The following is a 23,630-nucleotide window of genomic DNA, read 5'->3' as shown; positions in this document are numbered from 1 at the left end:
TATCTTGTGTTATGGATTGGCTAATCCTCCGACAATCCAGCCTGGTCACAAGATTATTGTTACTGAGTCTGATTTTATTCACATTATACACCTATGACACTAATTTTCATGGGAGAAGTGTACTTTTGGCTTCCCTGCTCTTAAACAGAGCACCTTACTAGTAAGGTGACTTTGATTGCTGTACCTCCACTTCAATATCTCTGCTCTGATATTTACTCTGTCAGGATATCACCAGTGCAGAGTGAGTGCTGAGGAGTTAGTGTGCCAGTGGCAACGGCTAAGACCTGTGGTGAATTGAATTGGGACGGGGGGGGGGGGGGAGAGGATAAATTGGGCATTTGGTACTTATGGAGAGAAGCTGCCTTGTAGCGCAATGAAAACTTCAGTGAAATGCATGGAGATACTGAGTCCAAAGAGGATGGTGGAAGAAAGAAATCTAGTAAAGGAGAAGGGAGAGGAAGTTCAGTGAGGTGTGGGAATGAGGAAATAAGTCCACAACAAAGGGACAATTGAACAGGGTACAGAAATCACTAAAGAGAAGGGACTGTGTTCATACATTCAAAACATACCTTCAAAATCTTGAAAAGTTACATTCACTAATTCTCATTATTCTGAAAACATATTGTAAACATACACAAGCTTCAAGTTTTCTTGCATCTTTAGGTGAAATGTAATTATTTTTCACCTATATATTTCAAAATGACCTTTCAAAATTAATAGTATCAAAATTGTAGGTCAAAGCTGTTAATTTATACCATGCTTCATGTTTTCAATGTTGATGTTGAGAATTTCCTATTTAAAAGCCATTTGTAAGAAAACTAGTCATTTGTTTGCTTCATTCACCTCTTCCAGGAGAGGCAGAAATAATTAAAGAAATATGGCTCAAATTAAACAGAGACAACGGATTCTGAAAAAATGTAGAATTTCTCTGCAACCTTCTTCAATAAGAAGCTCCAGAAAATACATTACTGATAACTACAAATCCAGGTAGTTAACAAAGACATTATGACTCCCCCCCCCCACCCCCACCACCCTTCTCCCCATTCCTTTTCCCTTTCAAGCCTATGGCTATCGAAACCTGTACTTTTTCTTTATTTTAACCACACAGCACTTTAAAATAACTCATTTCAAAAATATTCCAGGAAGTGGAAAGCCTGACAAGTATTAAACTGTTAAGCTTGAGCACAATCCAACCTTATATCTTCAATATTCTTCTGCTTGAGGCAAGTGCACTCACCTCAACTGTGAACGGATTCAACAATCTATGGTCTCACTTTCAAGAACTCTACAACTCAAGTTCTCAGTATTATTTATGTACTTATTTATTATTGTTGCTATTTGTTTTGTTTTGTATTTGTGCAGTTTGTTATCTTTTGAGCATTGGTTGTTTGTCATTCTTTGCTTGTGTGTAACTTTTCATTGATCCCACTGAATTTCTTTATTCTATTGTGAATTCCTGCAAGAAAACAAATCTTAGGGTAGAATATGGTGACATATAAAGGTCAGAGTTCAAAATAAATTCTCTATCAAAGTATGTATTTGTACACCACTTACAACCCTGAGGCTCACCTTCTTGCAGACAGCCATAAAACAAAAAGAAGCACAATAGAATTCATGAAAAGCCACACACAAAAAGACTGACAAACATCCAATGTGTGAAAAAAGAACAAACAATAAAAAAGTAAACAAATAATACACAGAACATGAACTGCAGAGTCCCTGAAAGTGAGTGAACAGTTGTGGGTCCAGTCAGCACTGAGACTAGTGAAGCCGGCCCATCAGCCCGACAGGGGCAGGCCGTAGTCACGGAGTCTGCTCACTGCTGAGACTAGTGAAGCCGGCCCATCAGCCCGACAGGGGCAGGCCGTAGTCACGGAGTCTGTTCACTGCTGAGAGTAGTGAAGCCGGGCCATCAGCCCGACAGGGGCAGGCCGTAGTCACGGAGTCTGTTCACTGCTGAGAGTAGTGAAGCCAGCCCATCAGCCCGACGGCTGGAGGCCGTAGTCACGGAGTCTGTTCACTGCTGAGAGTAGTGAAGCCGGCCCATCAGCCCAACAGGGGCAGGCCGTAGTCATGGAGTCTGTTCACTGCTGAGAGTAGTGAAGCCGGCCCATCAGCCCGACGGCTGGAGGCCGTAGTCACTGAGTCTGTTCACTGCTGAGAGTAGTGAAGCCGGCCCATCAGCCCGACAGGGGCAGGCCGTAGTCACGGAGTCTGTTCACTGCTGAGAGTAGTGAAGCCGGCCCATCAGCCCGACGGCTGGAGGCCGTAGTCACGGAGTCTGTTCACTGCTGAGAGTAGTGAAGCCGGCCCATCAGCCCGACGGCTGGAGGCCGTAGTCACGGAGTCTGTTCACTGCTGAGACTAGTGAAGCCGGCCCATCAGCCCGACAGGGGCAGGCCGTAGTCACGGAGTCTGTTCACTGCTGAGAGTAGTGAAGCCGGCCCATCAGCCCGACAGGGGCAGGCCGTAGTCACGGAGTCTGTTCACTGCTGAGAGTAGTGAAGCCGCTCCAGGAGCCTGAAAGCAGCAGGGCAACGGCTACTCCCAAACCTGGTGGCATGAACCCAAGACTGGGTGGTAGCAGCGAGAAGAGAGGGAGAGATGTGTCAAACCCAGGCAGATGGGACAGGCTCAGGTAGGGGATCTTGACTGACACAGAGAAATGAGCTGACCATTGTTTTGTCCTAAGTCCTTGACCTTGAAGCCTTAATCTTTTTAATTTAGCATTGCTTTGATAATAAATTTAGTTTGAACTTTGAAGTGCATGATTTGAATGGTATTTCATAAGTCAAGAACATAATAAGAACGTAAGAAATAGGAGCAGGAGTAGGCCATCCGGCCCAACAAGCCTGCTCCACCATTCAATAAGATCATGGGTGATCTGTCCGTAAGCTCAGCTCCGTCTACCTGCCTTTTCCCCATAACCCTTAATTCCCCTACTATTGAAAAATCTATCTAATTGTATCTTAAATATATTTAGTAAAGAAGCCCTGCTTCCCTGGGCAGAGAATTCCACAGATTCACCACTCTCTGAGAAAAACAGTTTCTCCTCATCTACGTCCCAAATCTTCTCCTCTGAATCTTGAAGCAATGTCCCCTAGTTCTAGTCTCACCTACCAAAAGAAACAACTTTCCTGCTTCTATCTTATCTATCCCTTTCAAAATTTTGTATGTTTCTATAAGATCCCCTCTCATTCTTCTGAACTCGAGAGAGTGTAGTCCCAGGCGGCTCAATCTGCCTTATAGATTAACCACTTCATCTCTGGAATCAACCTGGTGAACCTCCTCCGCACTGCCTCCAAAGCCAGTGTATCCTTCTTCAAGTATGGAGACCAGAACTGCACACAGTACTCCAGGGTACACCAGTACCCTGTATAGTTGCAGCATAACCTCCCCGCTCTTAAATTCAATCCCTCTAGCAATGAAGGTCAACATTCCTTCCGTTTGCCTTCTTAATAACCTTTTGTACCTGCAAACCAACTTTTTGTGATTCATGAACAAGCACTCCTAAATCCCTCTGCACAACAGCATGCTGCAATCTTCCCCCATTTAAATGATAATCTGCTCTTCTATTTAGTATATAAAAGTCGATGAAGTTTGGACCAACAACCCTGAAATACTATTAAAAAAACTTTAAAAAACACAGAATATCATGTATTAATGTGTTTTTCCCTGTGTAGATCAGGGTTCATTCAGATTTCTAAATTGTACAGCAACACCTTCATACTTGTTAGTTCTGATGGTGGGGATGGGTGATCCAGCAGCTCCTAACTGGAGCTGGCAAGTCCATTTGGAATACCCATTGTTCAACTATTCCAACTTCAGCACACACACTGGACCCAGAAATCTATGGCTTAGACGTGGACAGATAGTACTACATCCATTGCTACATGCTCTCAATGAATTCCACACAGAACTTAATGCTCGGCCCCAATCTTGCGTTAATTTCCCAACTGTGCGCTGAAGAATCCCCTCTCTGATCCTGAAGAGGGAAAAGAATATCAGTCTGACAAATGAATAGGTCTGCACAAGAGATGAAAATATAGAGCAGTATTAGTGAAACCCTCACTGCCACTGAGGACATCTTCAAGAGATGGTGCCCCAAGAAGATGGCATCCAACCCATCACTACAGAACCTCGCCATCCCAGTCATGCTGTCTTTACCTTACTGCCATCAGTGTGGAGCCTGAAGACCAACACTCAACGATAATCAGCTTCTTCCCCTCCAGCACCAGACTTTAGAATGGCGCATGAACCCATGAACACTACCTCATTTTTCCTTTTATTTGGGGCACTTTATTCATTTATTTAGCGATACAGTGAGGAATAGCCCCTTCCATTGCCTCAGCAACCCCACAACCCTGATTAACCCTAACCTTAACACGGAACAATTTACAACTATCAGTGCACCCAGGAAAGACCCAAGCATTTCACAGGAGACTCCTTACAGAACAGCACCAGGATTGAACTCTGAATACTCTGAGCTGTTATAGCATCATGCTAACCACTACACTACCAAGACACTCTGTTTATTTTGTGACTTGTTGTAATTTCATGCCTCTGCACTGTACTGCTGATGCAAAGCAACACACTTTATGTCGGAGAAGTCAGGGATAATAAATCTCTTTTTTATTCTGATTCTGATGAGAGGTAGCAGGTTTAGATCTTGAGGAGGTGATATAAAATGGTGAGATGCAGAGAAGAGTCAGAAACACGAGCGATAAGGCGAGAATGAAGACTATTCATGCAGCCTTGGAAATGGTTGTGTTGCTGCTGAGAATGACAAAAGCAGAGTAAACCTTGCTGCAGAGGTGATAAGATTAGACCAGAAGGCCATAAGATAAAGGAGCAGAATTAGACCATTTAGCCCATCAAGTCTGCTCCACCATTTCATCATGACGGATTCATTTCCCTCTCAGACCCAATCTCTTACAAAACCATGAGACACAGGAGCAGAATTAGGCCACTTGGCCCATCGAAAATTCTTACATTTGGGTGAAATGACTGCGGCAGGGAAATCATGTGCAGGACAATAAAGTAGGTAGAGTGAGAAGTGAAGATTAAAAAAAGTTGTGGACAGTGGGGGAGCTTCCATGGAAGTAACAGAAGGGAATATAAAAGGAATAATGGTTAAGAGATCTTTAGGAAAGACAGATTACAAGTTTGGGCAAAAAATGGTGTCTGCACATCACCAATGAAAAGAATGGGAGGAAATTTGTTGCCACTTTATCACATTGCACACAGATTATGAGAGGGATTATTCTACTTCAATAGCAACACGGTATTACCAAATTTATAAATTTAGAATCATAAAGTCTCTGAACTGATATCATGAGCCAATACACAGCACCAGAGAGAGCAGCTTCAGCCTGTTCTTTGTGCTTCCTGATCATCTTTTTGCTAAAGTATAAGCTCTATTAAAATGCATTCAGTTTGAAGTGGTTACATCCAACAGAGGCAGGTAAATCAGTGTTACTGGAAAGCAGTTTATGGTACATTTAACAATAAGCAATGCATTAATTAATTATCGAGTTCGGATACACCTCCACACAGCCATAGCTATAAATTATGTGCAAGATAAATTACTTTCAAGTGAAAAAGGGAAATTAAAGAGTGGTAAAAGAATCTATCATGTAAAATTTCTTTCTCACATCTGTCAGTGAGATTAACATGTCTTACTTGTGTGTCGTCTTTAGTACTCATCATACATTTTACTTAAATGGCTGATGTTAATTGGATTCAGGAGGATGCAATGAAATCCTGATCTGATGATCTAATATATTTGAAGCCACCCTTTTCACATACTTTTGCACTAACACCTTTTATAAATGTCTTCTTCATACACTTTTTTCAAGTAGCAGCTCTTTATGGTGGCTGATTCCGCAGAGGTGTGAATTAACATAATTCAGGTTTGCAAATAAACTCTTCTCAGGATTCCAAGCAGGTACAGATATTGATTATAACCGATGCTTCGATGACAAACTCCGCCATCTTCATCAGGCATGATACCTGGTCATGTCTCGTCCGGTGGTATATACACCCCCGTGGTCTGTCCCTTCTGACTGGTTAATCCTCATCCAATCAGGTTTCTGCTCTCTGAATTCCAGCTATTGTGTATTTGAATAGATTTCAACTCCCTCCTTTAATGTAGCCTATGTGGTTAGATACAGTGGGAACTAATCCTTGCCAATTAAGCAGTAGATATCACCAAAAGCCTTGGCCCATAGTTATTTTAAACTTTGCTTTGGCTGCTATACTGTATACAGCCTGGTGAAAAAAGACTGCTAACTGATTGCAAGCTCACCTGTTTGCTGGCTATAATCTCGGTGCCTTTAAAAACTTTAGGACAAGCTTTACTTGAAGTTGGCAATATTGGCTGCTTGAGGATGAAAAGAAGGTGATTCTACTGAATGCAGTCCTTAAGGAAGTAATTATCATCTATGTTGTGTATTTAATACTTCAGTAATAGTTGAGTGATATTGTAAATATATTCTTCGATTAAACATTCTTGTTTGTAAGAATACGTGAATTGCTTATGTCCAGGTGCTACCTCATGATAAGTGTGTGCCACACTTGAAGTAAAAGCGAAACTACACTTGCATTTTGAACTCTCTTGTTTCCTCTTCCAATTAGCTTTATGTTTTGGCATTACAAAACATAACAATCTAACTTCGGGTTTTCACTCTCACTGAGTGTTTCCTTAAATCTCATTAAACGGCTCTTTCTGATACATTTCCTGATGTTGAAATTCAAATAAGAGGAAAAAGGAATTGCTATTTGGTCGAAAAAAATCTGTGACACATGTCAACCCTGCAGCTGCCAGTCTTACGAATTCTATGAAGTGAACGGATTATTTTTGTAACAGAGGATTGTCATTCTGCTGCTTCCTGCAACCTTGAATCAACAGTATTCTTAGATATCCATTCTCCTTCAAATAGCATTTTCCCCTATTATCTTTTTTTCATTTTACATGCTAAGCCAATTACTTCTGGTTGTAAAGTCAGCATTGTAATGATGAAGAATTGACACCAGTGCATCTGCTTTTGTACAGAAATACATACAAATGAATGTGTGGTCAGTAATACATACTCCTTTAGAGGTGAATTTGAATGGTCAGCCAAACAGAGGCGCTATGTAGAACATGACAAAGATCAAAACAACCCTAAAATTTGAAGCATTGCATGTTATAAAAACAGGCAAGTAAGTCAAGCAGTTTCCCAGCAGAGTGCTGCTACTCTGAGCAGGCTTGTTGGTGATGTCCACTTTGTGACTGCAGTAAAGATCGGATCCTGACTCATTAAGATACATACACGGTGACCAAGTAATAGGGAGGTGCAGAAAAAATACATGAGATGACAATTTAATCAACACAATTTACATCTCTCTGCAAATGTCACTTCCTTATGATTCCCCCGGCAACAATCTCAACTTGATTAGAAAGAACAATCTAATAACAGGAACCAATGTCACAAAAGACAAAATTATGCTCGTATGCACAATTATACTACCAACGTAGCATTAGCTTTAAATAACAAGAGGAAAAAATGATAAACCCATGATAATATTTGTTTTGCAGAAACAAGTATTGCCAACAAAGAGCTCATCAGCTCATCCAAAGTAAATTATAATTTAATAAAGTGAATCGTGGCACAAAGCTTTGACAATGAGCTGGGAATATGGAAACATGTCCAAGGCAATTCGCTCTGACCATTCCTCACCAATATTCTCATTACATCTACTGTTAAAATTGTTAACTTCATGATGTTGTTGAAAAATAATTATTTTGAGTAACTTAGCACAACTCAGTATAATTTTCATCTAATTTGTCTTAGTTTGTAAAGTGAAGATAAGCAGTACTTTGCATTGATTTAGGAGGATTTATTTTCAAAAGCAGTCCATTATCTATTTTATTGTATCGGTTCCTTTAATGTGGCAGCTCATTGTAATTTAATGGCTTATTTTAAATGATCCGTCCAATTCAATTAAACTTGTACAGATTGTCACCAGTGTTCCAGTTTGATAACTCCATCAGGAGGCATTCAGTATGCCAGAACTAAGGATTAATATGCTTCTGAGCTGCAGTTCTACACATTTTAAAGCCTGTCTGTGGATTCGGTTTCGGTCTGAAGCAGTCTCAAGTCTCTGCCTTCTTTAAGCAGCTGAATATATTGTTGATGGTTAGTTAATGCCTCTTGGTCATTGACTGACCATTACCGATACTTTGGATATATACACTAGAGAGATAAGGACTTCCTATCCTTATAAAACAAGATTATTCTTTTTCCCAGGCAAAGGTTCTATAGCTCGGAGTTATTCTGTGGGGTGCTATTTTATGGTTTGTAAATTTGAGAGATAATGGACTGCTGTTTGTACAATAATTTTTTTCACAAATTCCTGTGGCTAAGAAGAACACTGCAACATAAGAACATAAAATGTTGGAAGAGAAGTAGGCCATAAGTTCCCTGAGCCCGCTTCACCATCTTCTGGCTTATCAATGGCACTTTACTGTCCAATCCCTGGACTCTCAAGTCTCCTATAAATCTATCCATCTCAGCCTCATATTTAACAAGCCACCTTCTGTGGGTCTCTGAGATAGCTACTTCCAAAGGGTCAGAGGTTATCTGAGAGAAGCATATGAGGAGCAGGCAAATGCAAGCAGGCTTTTCCACTGAGTTTGGGAGCAACTAGAACTGGAGGTCATGGGTTAAGGGTGAAAGGTGAAATGTCTAAGAGGAACATGAGGGGGAACTTCTTCACTCGGAGGATGGTGAGAGCGTGGAATGAGCTGCCAGCAGAAGCGATGGAAATGAGTTTGATTTCAACATTTAAGATAAATTTCAATAGGTACATGGATGGGAGGACTATAGAGGGCTATGCTCTGGGTACAAAATCGAAGGCTTTTGGTATGGACCACGTGAGCTGAAGGACCTATGTCTGTGCTGCAGTGTCCTGTGACTCTATGGCTCCAAGATAGTCTAAGAAACCGAGACTGAGGGAATGCTGCATTGACTGAGGTTCTGTTTATCACTGCATTTAGTCAATATTAAAGATCTAATAGAAAGATTTTTACAGTTATATTTGTGTCCAGGCACTGTAGACAATAATCATCCTTGAAGCACTGCTGACAAAAATGGATCAACTGATCCTTCACCTCAGTGTCAGCGTAGGAGGCCTAACCTCAGCTGCAAACAAAAGGAGGGCAGGCTCAGGCGGAGCGGCCATTGTTGGAGTGTGCCACTGATGGAACGTGAAGGCTCAGGTTTAACAGGCTTCGGCATCAACAGCTGGAGGCACCGATGAGAAGAGGCTATCCTGTTTCTTTACTAGTATCGAGTAGTCAGGATGGAATGTTCCTACTGTCAAATGTGGGCATACAGGGTACCTGCTGGTTTCCCTGGTGACTACGTTTGTGGGAAGAGCGCCCATCTTCAGCGCCTGACTGACCGGGTCAAAGAGATGGAGCTGGAGTTGGACGCACTCAGCATCATTCAGCAGGCTGAAGGTATTACAGGTGAGACTTTTGGAGAGATGGTCACACCCAGAGTACAGGCTTCAGACAGTAGATGGGTGACCACCTGGAGAGGTTAGGAGATTAAAATGTCAGTGCAGGGTTCTGCTGTAGCCATCCCCCTAAGCAACAAGTGTGATCCATCAGACCTTGGCAGCAACAGCCCATCTGGTGTCACTGTAGCCAGCTCTGAGGCTTGGGACAGAGACGGGGAAGGGGAAGTCAGGCGGTGCAGTATTGATAGGGGACTCGATAGTTTGGGTGACAGAAAGGAGATTCAGTAACCACAAGAGAGACACCAGGATGGTGTGTTGCCTCCTGGGTGCTGAGATCCATGATCTTTTGGAGAGGCTGCAAGATACTCTCAAGAGGGAGGGGGAACAACCAGAGGTCCTGGTGCACATTGTTACCAATGACATGGGCAGAAAAAGAAGAGGTCTTATGCAGTGTATATAGAGTTAGTAAGGGCTGAAGAGAAAGACCTCCAAGGTTGCAATCTCTGGATTACTCCCTGCTCCAAGGGCTAGTACAGGTAGGAATGGGGTAATAGACAGATGAATGAGTGGCTGTGGGGACAGTACAAAGGGCAGGGTTTCAAGTTCTTGTATCATTGGAACCTTTCTGGGGAAGAAACAAGAGGGACAGGTTGCAACTGACCTGGAGAGGAACCAATATCCTGGCCGCGAGGTTTGCTGACACTACTCAGGAGAGTTTAAATTAGTTTTGCCGGGGGCTGGGAACCTGATCCCCAAGTCAGTAGGGGAAGAATCGGACCAGATGGTAGATGTCAGGTAAGGTATTGAAATAACAGGTATGATGGGTTGGGTAGTTTGAAGTGTGTATATTTTAATGCTAAGAGTATTATGGGTTAAGGGTGATGAACTTAGGGCATAGATCAGTACATGGTACTATGATGTTATAGCCATTACTGAAACCTGGTCGAGAGAGGGCCATGAATGGGTGATAAATGTACCATATCTTCAAAGTTTTAGAAAAGATAGAGGAGGAGGTAAAACAGGGGTTGGAGTTGCACCTCTAATCAGAGACAATATCACAGCTGCACTCAGACCAGACATAATGGAGGCTCAGACAACAAGTCCACTTGGGTGGAACCCTGGAATGGGAAGGGTGCAATCACACCGATGGAATTGGACTACAGGCCCCCCCCCCCCCCCCAATAGCCACCGGGACATTGGGCAACAGAAAATGTGTAAAAATAATAGGGTTGTTATCATAGGTGATTTTAATTTCCTTAATATAAACTGGGACCATCTTGGTGTCAGGGATTCAGATGGGGCAGAATTTGTGAAGTGTATCCAGGAAGGTTTTTTAAATCAATACATCGAAGGTCCAATGAGAGGCTGTACCAGACCTGGTGTTGGGTAATGGGCCCAGCCAGGTGACTGACCTTTCAGAGGGTGAAAAGTTAGAGAAGAATGACCACAACTCCTTCACTTTCAGGTTAGCTATAGATAAGGATAGGTATGGTCCTTGTGGGAGAGTTTTAAATTGGAGTAGGGCAAATTATGAGGGCACAAAGGGACTAAGGAGCATTAATTGGGAACACCTTTCCCCTGGTAAATCCACAACAGATTTGTGGAGGATGTTTAAAGATCAATTTCACAGAGTACGGGAAATGTACGTTCCTGTTAGAAGGGAGGAAAGGGATGGAAAGAAAGGAGAACCTAGGATTCCCAGAAAAGTGATGAATCTGGTCAAGAAGAAAACGGAAAATTATGTAAAGCTTCATAAGTTAGGATCAAACAAAGCACATGAGGAGTAAAAAGAAACCAGAAAAGAAATAAAGGAGGAAATTAGGAAAGCCAGGAGAGGCCATGCAAAGTCCTTTGTAAGTAGGATTAAAGTGAATCCCAACGCATTCCATGCATACATCAAGAGTACGAGGATAACTAGGGAGAGGGTGGGACCACTCAAGGGTAAAAGGGGGAGCAATTGTCTAGATGCAGGCAATATGAGTGAAGTACTAAATGAATACTTTGCTTCAGTATTTACCTGGAGAAGGATATGGAGGACCAGGAGATCAGTGCTGTGTATAAATATGTTAGGGCATTTAGAGGTCAAGGAGGAGAACATGTTGGGCCTCCCAATGTGTATTAAAGTGGATGTCCCCAGAGCCTGATGGAATTTACTGCAGGTTATTGAAGGAGGCAAAAGACAAGATTGCTGAGGCCTTGACCATTATTTTCATGTCCTCTCTAGGAACAGGGAAGGTCCCAGAGGACTGGCTGTTGTACCTCTGTTTAAGAAGGGAACAAGGGAAATTAATGGTAACTATAGACCAGCAAATCTCACGTCAACTGTAGAGAAATTGCTGGAGAAAATTCTTAGGGATAGGATATATGAGCATTTGGAAACAATCCAGAAATATAGATATATTAGATTTTACTTTAGGTAAATTTAAGAAATATTTAGATAGGTACATGGATAATAGAAAAATGGAGGGTTATGTAGGAGGGAAGAGTTAGATTGATGGTAGAGTAAGTTAAAAGTTCAGTACAATGTCATGGGCCGAAGGGCTTGCACTGTGCTGAAGTGTTCTATGTTCTATAAATGTGAGTTCAAATCCCATATGGCAGGTGCGGAATTTAAAATTCAGTGGTACAACTCCTGAACTGCCGTGGGTAACTTCATTCATTTCTACTCTGAACTGATTCTATGACCTACAGACTCATTTTCAAAAATTCTTCACATCTCTTCTTCTCAGTGTTATTTTTTTATTTGCAGTTTGTATTCCTTTGCACATTGGCTGTCTGTCAGCCTTTGTTTATGTAAAATTGTGTTGTAGTTCTTTTTCCTGTAAAAGCCTGTAAGAAAATGAATCTCAAGCTGATAGATGGCAAGATAAAAAAGAGAAAATCTGCAGATGTTGGAAATCCAAGCAAAACACACAAAATGCTGGAAGAACTCAGCAAATCCGGCAGCACCTACGGAAAGAGTAAACAAGTGACATTTCAGGCCAAGACCCTTATATATTTTGATAATAAATTTACATTGAATTTTGTATTTATTTTGAATATTTTAAAAATTTAAATATATGGCTCAATAAGGGGCTCTATCAGTTACCTGGCAATTTTAAAACAGTTCATTTTAATAAAAACAGATATCTTATTAATAATGATCACAAAACTGTGAATTGTGAAAATCCATGAGGTTCGTTCATGATATTCAGGAGACGATGTGTGTGTCATTCTTATCTTGTCTGATCGACAGGCCCACAGTGACGTGGTTGAAAATTTAACAGCCCAGTGAGATTGGCAAAAAAGGCTGGCCTGCACAACCTTTGTGGGCTGACAAGTCTGTTTCCGTGCTATGCAACTAGTGCCACAACTACTTCTGGATGATGGCAGACAATTAAACAGTTAATTAGGTAAGGTAACAATTTTCAGCAATGGCAGAGCCCAGATTATCAGCATAAAGAATAAAGATGAAGTGCTTGTAATCAAATTCAGCCAGCAGTCCCAAGTGATGATCCATCACAGCTCCCTCCTGACATCTCTATGATTACAGAAACCACTTTTCACCCAATTAAATTTACTCCATTTGATATCCAGAAAAAACTCCAGAATGCGAGGAGGATCTGAGCTCCAGATCAAGCCATGCTGCTGGTACAGTTACAACACCATTATCTGTCCAGTAAAGTGGAACAATAATTGATTCACAAAAGAATAAGACAAATCCAATTGGATTTTACTCTGAATTGTTAGCAAATTGGTGGAACCCTTGACTTGGTTATCAAGTTGAAATGACTCACCAATAATCTGGTAAGTGATGACCAATTTGCCTTTTGCCTCCCACCATTTGGCTCCTGAGTATGTCACATGAATGAAATGATGAGTTGAAGTTCATAGATGAGATGAGAATGGTTGCCCTTTGATATCCAGGCAGCACTTGAATGAATGCAATATCAAGGAAACTTGCAACAACTGAATTCAATGAGAATTGAGAGGAAAATAATCAATCATACTTTACACAAAGGAAAATATCCATGGTCGGAGGATAATCATCACAGCCCCTGAACATCACTGTAGGAGCTATTCAGTTTAGAGTCCTAGGTCTAACCAGCTTCATCAATAACCTTTCTCCCATCCTGAGGTGATAAGTGGCATTGTTCAATGATGGGCCCATACTGTGCTATACACACAAAACACTGGAGGAACTCAACAGGTCAAGCAGCACCTATGGAAGTGAATAAAGAGTCAACGTTTCGGGCTGAGACCGTTCACCTGGACTGGAAAGGAAGGAGGAAGAAGCCAGAATAAGAAAGTGTGTGGGGGGGGGGTGTTATGTTCTGTAACTACAAAACTGCAATGAATTATTTAAACAACAAAGAATGCTGAATCAAACAATACACATACAAGGTTACTGAAATATTAAATACACAACAGGAGGTGGGGAAGGAGTACAAGCTAAAAGCTGATAGGTACCTGGGTCTAGATTTCCAGCATCTGCAGAATCTCTTGTTTATGACTGTGCTATACTGATCTATGTTTTATTCTAAGTTCAAATTTCATTCTAAATTGGAAGATTTCAATGCATTTTTGATTTGGATATTTATGAGATTTGTTAGTTAAATACCAAATAAGACTTTTCACTTCCTATAATTAAATAAATCTAAATAATTATGGATTTTACTTTCATAATTATGAAATTTATTTCTCCCTAAAATATGAATGTGAGGTAGATTATATCGGAGCATATATGTGACTGTCAGGGTTCAAGGCTATTTCACACGATTTGGAGTTCACAGAATAACCAAATAATCCATTGACTGAGGCGCTTGTGTCAAGAGAGAACTGCATTGTGATGTGGAGGTAGATCAAAGGCTCTGAAAATTCTGTAAGAGATGTCATAGCTGGCATGGATTTACTGCTGCCTTCTCAACTCAGAATGTAACAAGGGAGACCTGCAGCGTTCTGAGCAGTGCAGACTAACCAAAGTGGGAGAGCTGGAGATGTCCTTGTGATTTTTAAAAAAGCTGGAAAGGGGAAGATCGAGAGTCTCCAGGTTGTCAAAATGCAAGTCAGGAAGCAAGTCAGTGTGAAAGCTGAGGCACAACAATGGAGGTTCATGAACAGTTATTACCCAACAACTGAATCAGTTTGGATAATTTCACTCACCTCAAATCTGAATCACCACAACCTACAGACTCACTTTCAAGGACTCCGCAACTCACGTTTTCGGTATTATTTATATATATTGCTGTCAGTTTTCATATATGTATAGTTTTTCAAAAATTCAATTGTATTTCTTTATTTCCCTTTAAATGACTGCAAGAAAATGAATCTCAAGGTAGTGCAGGTTGATATGTACGTACCTTGATAACAAATTCATTTTGACTTTGTCAGGCGGCGCCATGGAAGTCCATAGCGGGGGTATTCCCTTCTGTCGCCGTCGTGGGATGGCGAGTCTGTCGGGACCCTGGGGACTTGTGGAAACTGTGGTGATTTCTTTTGAACTTAGTCGTTTAACATCTTGGACTATTTTTACTGTGCCCATAGTCTGTTTTTTTTAATCAATTATGCTATTGCTTGCACTGTTGTAACTATATGTTGTAATTATGTGGTTTTGTGCAGGTCTTGTATCTTTAGTTTTTGGTCTTGTTTGTCTGGTGGGTTTGGAGCTCCTTTCCGGGGAACACGCTAGACGGTAGCGCGATATTAATACACAGCAGCCTCTCTGGACTCTGGATTGGGGATTACCAAATGTTACGTGGATTTTCTGGTGTAGTCTGTTTTGTCATATGCTTTTGTGATATCATTCTGGGGGAACGTTGTCTCATTTTTTAACTGCATTGCACTTGTGGTTTCTAAATGACAATAAATTGAATCTGAACCTGAAGGAGTGTAGAGAGAGCAGAGCAGTGGGCTAAGCACATGTACTCAAGTTGTAACTGTACTGATTGCCAGTGAAGAGGAGATGTTATCACTGTGGTATTCTGATGAGGAATAATGTTGTATAACTAGACAGGTATATGGAGGAATTTAAGGTGGGTGGTTATATGGGAGGCAGGGTTTAAGGGTCAGCACAACACTGTGGGCCGAAGGGCCTGTACTGTGCTGTACTATTTTATGTTCTATAATTTTTTTATAGGTTTTCGTTCCAATCACTACTGTTAATTGGCAGTTGACACTTGGCTGTTTTGTTGGTAGGCCTACCTCTGCAGTTTGCCTTGTGTGGCAGCAAAGTATGATGCACTATTTCAATCACCTTTTCAAGCTAAAAGATTTACTGAATCTGGTCAAAAACTTTTGTAGTATTGACGAGAGGTTCTGTCATGATCCTATCTTCAGGTAATTACAACAGGAGTTTCTTAAAAGATCACAGGAATTAAATCTTATCAGTTTTTGGGTTCTGGTAAAATCAAGTCACATTTAAATACGCATAGCAAATTCACACTTCTTGTAATTGTACAACACAATCACAGCTCTACTTAAAGAGCGGAGAATTTTTCATTGCAATTACACTGTCAAGCCTTCTACCTTTTCCCATCAGTTTGCCCTCTACGAGATATTGTTATACCTAGGTCAAATTGTTGTGATTCAGATTAAAAATGACATCCACAGCGAAGAGTAGAACAGTATGGCTTCATTTGTACTTAATTTGAAGCAACTTTAACCTTCAAAATCATCTCCTGTATCTCTATAATGGTATTAGGTTCTCTCACACATGCAGGAGCCAAGTGAAGGGCAACGATAACCAACAGAGGCACAAAACTGCCTCTGCATCCGGCTTAATCTGTCTCTGCAGTGCTGGCGCTGGCAATACCTAAAGCAAATTTTGATTGGGCCAAGTTACAATGTTTTTGTGTTGTTATTTTTACATGAACTGCTGTCAGTAATGCGTCTCTGAGCACATTTTGCATTTGGAAAAGTAAGTACTCAGAAAAAAGTTGGCTGGCTAAAAGACACCAGCAAAAAGAGTTCAGGAAATCGTTACATGGCATCCTATAATAAAGAATTCTATAACATGCAAAAGAGTTCCACAATAGAGCAAAACATGTAGAAACACCCGTGTCCAAACCATTCCCCACCTTAAAAAGATCTTTTATAGTATTAACAGCATTTTTTTTTGGGTGACTGTGCAATGTCAGAATAATTCCATAATATGTGACATGTAACCACCAAGCGGTAAGGCAGCACATACATTATCCATATTTGCCAAAAGCAATTACCGTGAGGAGCGTGTTCTAAATATCTAGCGATGCTTCGTGCCAGAGCTACCTGGCTATTTAAAAATACAGTTATACCGCAAATATAATGATCGAACTAAACCACTTTACATTGAACTCATACAAAAGTCACAGATGTCTTTTCACAGCTTCCAATTCAAGTTCAACTTTGATTTGTGGCTAAATTCTAAGGGTTAGAGAACTTTTAAGCTTTGTTTTAAAGCAGCCTGATTAAAATACAGGAACTCTTTAAATCAGGGTTTCCCATCCTGGGGTCCATGGACTCCTCAGTTATTGGTAGGGGTCCATGGCATAAAAAAGGTGGGGAACCCCTGCTTTAATTGTACTTTGGCAGCTAATAGTATTAACCTGTGAAACAATTCTCTCATTATAATGGCACAGAATCCATCATGAAAACCATTAACTCTCACTACTCTTCCGCATTGCCTCAGGAAAGCATAATCAGGGCTCCTTCCACCCCAGTCATTCTCAAATCCATCTCCTCCAATTGGGCAGATTAAAAAGATTGAGGACACATACCAGTAGGATCAAAGACAGATTCTATCTAGCTTTTACAGCACTTTTAAACAGACTTCTTATCCAATAACAATGAACTATTGATTTCTCAACCCACCTTGTCATAGCCGACCTGCACCGCAATCCTCCTGTACCGTAGCTGTAAGACTATATTCTGCAGTCTTTTTTTTCCCTTGATGTATTTTATGCAAGAAAGATCTGTGTGACTGGCTTGCAAACAAGTTTTTCACTGCATTTCAATACACGTTACAAGAGCAAACTGACTACCAGTTAAGTCAATCATTCTTCCCATGCTAGATCATGTCCCATATATGAAATCTTAGATGGGAAGACATCTATTATTCGGCAGCAAAGAACATTTGACAAGGCTTATCAACATTTTGGGGATGACAAAATAGCATAGTGCTTAACACAACACTTTACAGTATAGGTGATCTGGGTTCAATTCTGACTGCAGCCTGTAAGGAGTTCGTACATTCTCCCTGTGACTGCATGCATTTCCTTCAGGTGCTCCTGTTTCCCCCCACAGTCCAAAGATGTACCAGTTGGTAAGTTAATTGGTCATCGTAAATTGTCCCCTGATCAATAAATCGGAGCATAACTGAGCGGCATGGCTCGAAGGGTCTATTCCACACTGAATCTCAATAAATAAATAAATAAATGATTCACTGGATGTTTGAGAGGTTTTGGGTTTGTTCAGCACTGATGTTCAAAGTTCAAAGTAAATTTATTATCACGGTACGTATATATACTACCTTGAAATTCATTTTCATGCAGGCATTTATAGGGAAAAAATGAAATTCAATAGAACTTTATGAAAAACTGTACATTAACAAAGACCGACCAACCACCAATCTGCAACAGAAGACAAACTGTACAAATGTGAATAATGCGAACATGAGTTATAAAGAGGTCTTCATAAGGACACAAAGTACAATCACTTCCAAGATTTGTACTGTCAACTGTTTCACGTGGATCTGCTGGGGTGGTTCCTGTTATCACTGAAAATACATGATATATCCCCACTTGAGTTCCACAGTGGCGATCTAAGCTGTAATAAATGACAATGAGAAGCTCTCATCATCTGCACACTCTGCTGGAAGAATTGAGCAGCATCAATGGGAGGAAAGAAACTGTGCACATTTGGAGCTGAAATGTTCCATCAGGACTGAGGGTGGAGAGGAGGCATGTCCAGCACCGAGAGGAGAAGAGACTCTGAGCTGACTGGTGGACAAAGGAAGGGTATAAGATGAGAGGGAGGTAGTGCCAGGTAGTGGAGGACAGTGGGGTGGAGTTGGAAGACCGTGGCAGGTGAATAATAGGTGGAGGTGGACAAAGAAGGAGGGAAAAAAGAGAAAGAAAAATAGACAGAGCAAAGTGGAGGGAGGGGAGTGTGACGATAGGAGACAGCTGCAGAAGGGAGATAAGCAGGAACATCACTGCTGGATTCTGGTAAGTAAAGGAGGTGATAAAGGAAACCATTAGATCAGAGTTTCCCAACATTTTTCAGGCACAGACCCCTACTATTAATGAAAGGGGATATTGGGAACCCCTGCATTTGGAGATAAGGGAGAGGTGAATAACAGTTGGAACCAGATAACGAGATAGGAGGTGTGGAGGGAAAACGGGTGTGAGGTTGCTGGATGAAGGAGGGCAAAGTAGACAAAGATGGGTGGAAGGAGTGTGGGGGAGGGGAACAAAAATGGGAGGAGCAGAAGGAGAAGGGGGAACTTGCATGGGCGGCACAGGACATTCTAATTTGCCTTTATATGCTATGTAACTCAATGGACAGTGATGGAAATACATTCAGTGGCTACTCTATTAGATACACTTGTATATCTGCTCGCTAATGCAAATATCTAATCAGCAAATCATGTGGCAGCAACTCAGGAAGGCAATAGTACACCAAATAACTACCTACACAGAGGTGTGCAGAAGAACATCTCTGAACACAAAACACTTTGCACCTTGAAGTGGATGGGCTACAGCAGCAGAAGACCACAAACGTACACTCTGTGGCCACTTTATTTGGTACAGGAGGTATAACTCTACCTAGGGGAATGATAGAGATCTTACAGCTGTTTTGTCATAGTTTTCTCTTTTTTTTTATGAACAGTATCCAGAGTTTACAGAGAATGGTTTGAAACAAAAAACAAAAAAAACATCACCCAGTGAGCAGCAGTTCTGTGGGTGAAAATGCTTTGATAATGCAAGAGGTCAGAAGAGAATGGCCAGACTGGTTTAAGCTGACAGGAAGGCAGCAGTGACTGAAATAACCACGCGTTACAACTGTGGTTTGTAGAAGAGCATCTCTGAATGCACAACACGTCCAACCTTGAAGTGGATGGGCTACAGCAGCTGAAGACCACACTGGTTTCCACTCCTGTACCCAATAAAATGGCTACTATGTGTACATATTTATTTGCACTAATTGGAACCACAAACGATGAGAGGTACAATCATGTACCTTATAAAATTCACTTAATTTTATGTAATTTTGGTTGATTGACATTGCACCAATTTCAGAGGTATTACAAGGTAGCTTAATAATAGAACTCACTGCATCAAAAAGTGGATTTTGGTCCTTTAGTGAGAAACCTTATTATGTTCTTCCAGTATACTTAAAACTAATTTGGAACCTTTAATATACCCTGACACTTTCCACTAAAATCTAGTGCTAGTTGCCTCCACTCAATTTACAGCTCAGCAAACACATCCTTCTTGTTATGGATACAACATGCCAGGCTAGATGCTAATGATGCACAGACTTACCTGAATATTCATGAAAACAATGAATTTCATAGCAGGAGGAGCATGCATACACACAAAGGCCACTTTATCAGGTACACCTTTCGAATACTGGAGAGGACCATGTTGCTTTAGCAGTTCCATGTGTTGTACCTGTAAAGCTATTGTCGCTCAAAGGCAAAGTTTCCTTGTCTTTGGAATTATTCAGACAGAAGACGAATTATTCAGAAGTAATGATCAGTTTCTAAGACCTTGCACAAATAAAGTGCTTGGTAAGTGCACTGTAGGAGCCATGTATCTATTTTCTGTCTATTTCGGCTTGTTTTTCAAGTAACCACTACCCACACCTTCTAGCTACTGCTGTGTTGCAATTCTTCAACAAGTCCAAAACTAAAATTAAACTCAGGACACCTGCCAAGATCTCTTTACCAGCTCAGCACAGAATGGCCAAAAGTGCTGTGGGCTAAAATTGGTTCATTATGACCACATTTTCCACAGCAATAGCAATAATGGAACCCATTTCCGGTCACACAAAAGTGCAAATTCATGAAGTAATCTCAACGCAAAACTGAGAAATTCTTCCTCTTCAACTTCCTTTCCACGACCAACTGATAGATATGTCTTGGTTCATGTAGAGCCTCAGTCTCTTCTTGTCCTATGCAACTTATTTCTTTCTATATTAGTTCCACCTTCAACTTTCCCTCCTTGTTCCAACTTTTCTCATTTATATCTGCTAGAATTGATGCCACTGGCAATGTTAATAGCTTCCACTTTCCTAACAATCCTATTTTGATATGCACCTCCATCACTCATCTGAGCTCTCAGCTTCTTTAAAGAACAAAGTGTGCTAAAGGAACCGTCCCTATTGGAGTATAAAAGTAGCAACTTGTTATTTGCTAGAGAATGAAATCTTAGGAATGTAGAAGACAATGGTGTGTTAATAAGAGGAAGCTAAGAGATGTAGATTATGTAGTTTGAATTTGCTATTTGCTATGCATGTACCCAATTTAGTAGGAGAATGAAATCTTAAGAATGTAGAAGACAATGGTGTGTTAATGAGAGGTAGCTAAGAGATGTAGATTAGAACATGATTAAGTCAATGGGTAGAAACAATAGTGGCGGGTGTACTTGTGATACACATCTATAGACCGATTGGATATGCTAATACAACTAAACCAGGAGATTGCTATAAAAAATACTATGTACAAGGATCGGTGGGCAATCAGCGACTAGCTCACTGACTATCTCAGTTTTGATTTGCAAATTAAAGTTTAATACTTCTTGAAGAATCTTCTGCATCTCCTGGTCGTTTGTGGGGCACGAGAATCCATGACAAAATTGGCGACCGTGGCAGGACCGGAAAGAGATCCGCGGAAAGGAAACGGCAGATTGGGGACGCTTACAGAATAAAGGGTGCACCCAAACAAAAGGTAAGCACATTTTGCGACAATTTGGACTAAGAATTCTGTTGGTTTTGGGGAGGTCTTGGAGTTTCAGAAGTGTGGAACCACTGCCGAAGGGTCTCTCCGGTCCAAAGAATCTGGCAGAATTGGGGGTTAACAGGAGGCTCAGAGGATTGATCAAGAACACTGCAGTGAGGGTAAGTACAAATAAGTTAATAAGAAGTTAAGTTAAGAAAAATTCCACGTGGTGTTGGTAAATCTCTGTGGATACCGCTTCGTATAAGACTAAGGTCTGAATGGACAGGGAAAGGGAAAATAGAGAAAATCCTCGTGGATACCGCCTTAAGAGATAAGGGTCTGAGGTGCAAAGAGCAAGTTCTGTGGGTACCGCTCTGAATAGAGGTCTGTACGGGTAGAACAGAATAAGAAACAAGGGGACAGTCCAATATATAGTTTAAAGCGCTGGTAGATAGACGATAGACTAGGCATAGAATTAGAGTAAATAATATTATCCAGTAAACGAACTGTGAATCTCTGAAATACTTTAAAAAGAGAGAACAACATGACAGGTAAAGGAACAGCAGTAGAGATTCTGAGCAAAAATTTCCCGATAAATAAATATGAGATCACAAAAACTTCAGAAAAATGGGAAAAAAGAACCAAAAACCTGGTCAAAGTGGCCAAGAGAAGGAACGTTTGATGTAAGCTTGTGCAAAGAAATGGAGGCACTAATTAAAAATTACAAACCAAAAGATAAATCTAAGAAAAGAGGGCAAAAAAGAGAACGAGAAATGGAAGTGCTAAAACTCTTCAGAACGGAGGCTGAGGAGGACAGGTAGAATATTGATTACAAGCGAGGAAGACACTAAGATGCTGGAGAAACAGCCTGTTAGAGAGAGAGGAAGGTACAGTGAGAAACTGGCTTCAGCTCCATACCCGGCTGCGAAAGAAACAGAAAAGCCCCCTCCCTATAATGAGGAAGGAACCCCTAAGCAGTGCCCCCTGCTGACGGGAACAGTAAAAATGCAGGGAGAAGTACAACTTTGGGATAATGAGGAGGAAAGAAGACAATACGAGAAGGAAAAACCGGTGATATGGAAGGAGATACAGACAGAAAGGATAAAGGTGGAACAGGCAAAGAGAGAAATGGAAGAAGAGATTGAACGGATGAAATACTTGAGAGAGGAAAAGGAGTATGAGGAGTATCGGTTATACTATAGAAATAAACAGACTAGAAAAGAAAGTAGCTCATCAGGGCAGGAAGAGACGAGGCATTCAAGAGGAAGTAGAAAAAAGACAGGAGATGAGAGTCTTGGAGAAACACAAGAGAGAAGGGAATCAAGCACGAGTAAGGATCATGAGGAGTCCCTGCCACAGGTGTACAGACACGGACAGGAAGAAAGGGAAGGTGACTCATTGGAGGAGCAAGAGTTAAGTGGAGAGAGAGAGGATGCGAGAATTTGTGGGGAAGAGATAGGAGGCAGAAGCCTAGAAGAGCAGAAGGAGGTGGTAGGGGAGCGACTTGCAGAAGTAGGGAGAGATTTTACTGAGTTACTGAGAGGGGATTGCCAGAGGAGATGCGAAAAATACTCCGGGGGCCAACCAAGTATTGAATCAGGACAGAAAGGAAGGACTCCACAGGGAGACCGAGGGAAGAAGAGGACCCTGGAGAAATTTGTGTGGGAGGCAGTAAAGACATACCCTGAGACAGATGGGGAGTCAGGCGAGGAGGAGAGCCAGGGCAGGTGGGAAGAAGGAGGAAGAATGATGCCGTTGTTAGTTAAAGGATCAGGACAAGTGCAGTACATCCCTTGGGGATCCCAGGACCTAGAAGGGCTGAAAATCACTCTGCCCAATCTACATGAAGGAGCAGGGAAATGGATTAGAGCCTTTGAAGAAGAAATGTCGGGACGATTATTGGCTATGGCACAATTGATAAGGTTGATGAGAACCTCCAAATTTAACGAAATAATGGAAATGGCTGGCATAGTAAACTCAAACGACCCGAGAACTGATGGAGACGGGTTTGACAGAGTGAGGCAGAGGGTATGGCAGGCCCTCAGGAGGCTTGATCCACCCAAAGTGGACCCCAAAGCCTTAAACGGGGATCCACTGGGAGACACTGAAAACCCAGCAGCCTACGTAGAAAACCAGTTGAAAAGGTGGAGACTGGAGACTGAACAAGAGGTGGAAAATAGCTTATTTATCACCACACTGTTCCGACATAGCATTTTGGATGCAA

At 41.3% G+C, this 23,630-nt stretch overlaps 1 protein-coding gene and 1 long non-coding RNA gene across 2 annotated transcripts in view; one reads left to right on the top strand and one right to left on the bottom strand.

Moving 5' to 3' along the window:
- LOC132399870 (disks large-associated protein 1-like) overlaps positions 1-23,630 on the bottom strand; it is a 582,904-nt gene that overhangs the window by 137,854 nt on the left and 421,420 nt on the right. The window lies entirely within an intron of this gene.
- Positions 1-23,630, top strand: part of LOC132399871 (uncharacterized) — a 49,086-nt gene that overhangs the window by 19,043 nt on the left and 6,413 nt on the right. Inside the window, exon 2 of the long non-coding RNA XR_009514127.1 lies at positions 21,256-21,415. This is a non-coding gene — a long non-coding RNA (uncharacterized LOC132399871). The remainder of the gene's footprint in view (positions 1-21,255; positions 21,416-23,630) is intronic.

Source organism: Hypanus sabinus, chromosome 9, assembly GCF_030144855.1.
Source record: "Hypanus sabinus isolate sHypSab1 chromosome 9, sHypSab1.hap1, whole genome shotgun sequence".
Taxonomy (NCBI): domain Eukaryota; kingdom Metazoa; phylum Chordata; class Chondrichthyes; order Myliobatiformes; family Dasyatidae; genus Hypanus; species Hypanus sabinus.
Note: the sequence above shows the minus strand (reverse complement) of the source record. Positions and strands in the feature narration are given on the sequence as shown.